We start from the raw sequence: 4001 nt of genomic DNA, 5'->3' as shown, positions 1-4001 counted from the left end.
TAAATATGGGGTTTTATAGAACAAACACTTCAGATGAAACTAAATAATCAGGAATAATTTCATTCTGTGCCATGTAATTTATGACCGTAAACCATTTTTCAACAAAAGTTGATTGATAGTTTTTATGTTCAAGTTGTAACAGTCTGCTAAGACCACGGCCACACATCCTGGAAAATCTACAGCAACTAATTGTAACAGTCTATTCGTAATTTTTTCTGAAATATAGCAGTCCCATATCTTAGACATCCATAACGAAACTGAAGGCACCGATTTGTTCTTCCACTTTGAAGCTATCACTGTCTTTGCGGCAGTTAATAATGTGACAATCAAAGTATTTCATATTTGTGGAATTGGAATATTTTCCCATAGATTAAGCAGTATTAGCTCAGGTCATAAAGGGAGTGAATACCCTGTTATTAATAGGATCAATTTCAATACCTTTTGCCAAAATTCAGCAATGTAATAACATGAGCACCAACAGTGATAGTATGTCCCCTTCTCACCACACAATTTCCAGCAACTCGGAGTTTTAGAGGGATTCATATGATGTAATTGTATGGGGGTTAAATATCAATGGGTGATTAGTTTGAATGTTGTTAATCTGGGAGCGTTAGCTTTTAACACCATAAAGGATGAAGTCCATATAGCATCCCATTGCATATCAGTAATGACTGTGGAGCAATCTAATTGCCATGTATTTTTGTACATCAGCATTTTTGAATTATCTAAATTTAATAATATTTGATATATTTTCAAGATTAGCCCTTTTCGTGTTTTACCATATTCTTTTACTAACTTTTCAAACTCAGTTAATTGCCTTAAAGTAGAGCTCTTATTTGCTACATGGATGAACATGCTGTTTAATTGTAAATATTGAATCCACATTAAGTTTTTATTTAGTCGTGCTTCAAGATCCTTTGATATTTGTAATTATGTTACATGTGTCAGATTGTCATGGCCTTTGCCCCAAAACAATAAACTTTATCATATTATATCCCACAGTCCTGATCCAAATTAGCCGCCCTCACTCCAGTTTTCAAGAAAAATGCACCATAACATTATTTATTATTTAAATGTATCATCATCATCACTATCATTATTTATAATGTCATAGCAGGATATTTAACACATATTAAAATATAAAAATTCTAACAATTAAGCGATAAACGTATCTGCAATAAGATTTTAAAAATGCAATATGAATGTCTTAGCAACAGATAAAGGCCTTGGCTTGCTTTTAATGGTTTCTTGTTCATTGGCTTTGTTATTGTTGTTGTTGTTGTTGTTGTTGTTGTTGTAAGCTGCCTCAAGCAGCCAGCGTATATATTTTCTAAATATATAAATAAGAAATAAGATAAATACAAACTTATAGCCGCAGCGTATAAAAACTTCAACATTTTTGCAGCTGGAACAAAAACAAAAACAGACAGTGTAACATGTTGAAGCAAAAGAAACTGACCAAATCACCAGAGAAAAATAAAACACTGGCCATTCCATTCAGACCTCAATGACACACTGCCTGCCTGGTTAAATTAAAAACGTCTTAAAGTGGAGCCGAAAGTTTGATGAGGAAAGTACCAGTTGAACAGTTGGTTGGACAGAGATCCATGAATGGTGTCAACACAGAAGAGGCCCTGTTCCTTGCAAGTGCCCACTTTCTCTCAGTGACAGGGGCATGTGAAGCAAGGCCCTATGGAAGTCCCTCTAGAATAGGGTTGCCAGCTCTGGATCGAGAAATACATGGAGATTTTGCGGCTGGAGCCCTGGGAGGTCAGAGTTTGGGGAAGGGAAGGATCTCATCAGGGTCTAATGCCATAGAGTCTGCCCTGCAAAGTGGCAGTTTTCTCCCGGGGAACTGATCTTGAACATCTTGAGATCAATTGTAACCGTGGGAGATCTCCAGGTACCACCTGGAGGCTGGCAAACCTCCTCTAGAAGTCTGTCTCTTTTTTTGTGTGTGAAATTTAGTTTGTAACAAAAGTTCTGAGTAATTTTTATGTAGCCTGTACTATGGTTTCCCCCCCTCCCAACTTATAGGTAGAAATAAAAACAAAGAACTGGTTGGGGCATCCATATCGTCCTCAGAGCACATCAATGGACATCAATATGGTCACACTGGAGGCGAAGGAAACAGAACACTGGAGGTTTTCAAGTCTAAACTGAAAGAGGATTTGTGTGTGAATTCAACAGGTGAGAGCCAGCATGGTTAAAGTGTTGGACTAGGGTTTGGGAGACACAATTCATATCCTCACTTGTTTCACAGAAGCTTGCTGGATGACCTTGGGCCAGTCACACACTCTCGGCCTAACCTACCGCACAAGGTTGTCATGAGGATAAAATGGAGGAGGAGAGAATGTTGTAGGCCACTTTGGGTCCCTGTTGGGGAGAAAGGCGGGATACAAATAAATAATAAAAAACAGGTGAACAGATCTTTCCCAGGTCCCTTCGTCCTATACATATGTCCTTCATCTGCTTGCTTCTCATATAGTTTCTGAATAGTTAAAACCAACACAAAAAAATTGTTCCTCAACCTCTAGTGACATCTAGTGATCACATCTAGAATTGACAGACCTGAAAATAATTTTTATAATCAAACTACTCATCTCTGAAGAAGTGTGCTTGCACACAAAAGCTTATTCCTTGAATAAAACTTAAAGGTGCCACTGGACCCAAACTTTGTTCTACTTTGTCAATTGTTTGTGATAGTAGAACCAGTGCAGAAAAAATATAGCTGGCCAGGGGAATCAGAGCCAGATTCACCAAGTCAGATGCATCTTTGGCCATATTAGGTCTCTCACCTTTAAAATGGATCACATGTGGTTCACATTTTTACTAAAAGATTCAGAATATCCTGAAACTATAGTTCATGTCCTGAGATTTAGCTACGGTTGCTGCTAAGGTTGCCAGCTCAGCGCTGGGAAATACCTGGAAATTTTGGAGGTGGAACTTGAGGGCTGGGTTTGGGGAGGGGAGGGACTTCAGTGGGTTATAAAGCCATACAGTCCACCTTCCAAACTGGCCATTTTCTCCAGGTGAACTGGTCTCTGTCACCTGGAGATCAATTGTAATAGCAGGAGATCTCCAGCCTAGTTGGTGCCCTCCAGGTTGTGTCTGGAGATCTCCTGTAATTGCAACTGATCTTCAGATGATAGAGGTCAGTTCCTCTGGAGAAAATGGCTGCTTTGAAGGGTGGACTCTGCTGAGGTCCCTTCCCTCGCCAAACCCTGCCCTTCCTAGGTTCCAACCCCAAATCTCCAGGAATCACATTGATACAAAAGACAGTTGCATCTCTCCTATATTATAAAAGGGTTTTGGGTGCCAGAATTCTAAAATGCACTCCTTTAGTGTTAGGCCGAAAAAACTGCCACTCGGAAGACACTGGCTGGGTTCATTGGCTGCTTTGTGCAGTCCCGCCCAGCGTTCCAAGGTCATTTACATATGGAAGCTGATTGGACTACATTCCACACCTCAAACTCACCCCCCCCCGCAAGGCAGTTGGAATTTTCAGTTGGGAGAGGAGAATGATGTCAGCTGCTCCCTAGGCAGAGGCTGTGGGGGGGGGTGTGTGGTTGTAAAACTTAAGACAGACAGGCAGATAGGGTTGCCAACTCCAGGTTGGAAGCTTCCAGGATATTTTAGGGATGAAGCCTGCTGAGGGTGGAATCTGAGGAGGAGGAGGAAGAGGGGGACCTCAGACAGATACAATGCCATACTGCCCACACTCCAGACAAGCTGTTGCCAGTCTCCAGGTGACAGCTGGAGAGATCTTAAAGCTTTGGTGCTACTTCAAAGTTCCCCAGGAGCCCAAAACAGAGTAGTGTTTTGGAAAATCTTGAGGAATTGTTTGGTGCATTTACGATGGGGCTCCTGGGGAACTATTGTTGCCAATCTTGGCCCAGCAGCCATCAAACCATTCTCTTTAACCCCCTGCTGTGCAGCTGACTTCCCCCTAGGGTTGCCAATCTCCAGGTGGGACCTGGAGATCTCCCACTGTTACAATT

The sequence above is a fragment of the Gekko japonicus genome, unplaced genomic scaffold (assembly GCF_001447785.1).
Source record: "Gekko japonicus isolate JY-2015 unplaced genomic scaffold, Gekko_japonicus_V1.1 scaffold1695, whole genome shotgun sequence".
Taxonomy (NCBI): domain Eukaryota; kingdom Metazoa; phylum Chordata; class Lepidosauria; order Squamata; family Gekkonidae; genus Gekko; species Gekko japonicus.
This window is presented reverse-complemented; position numbering follows the sequence as displayed.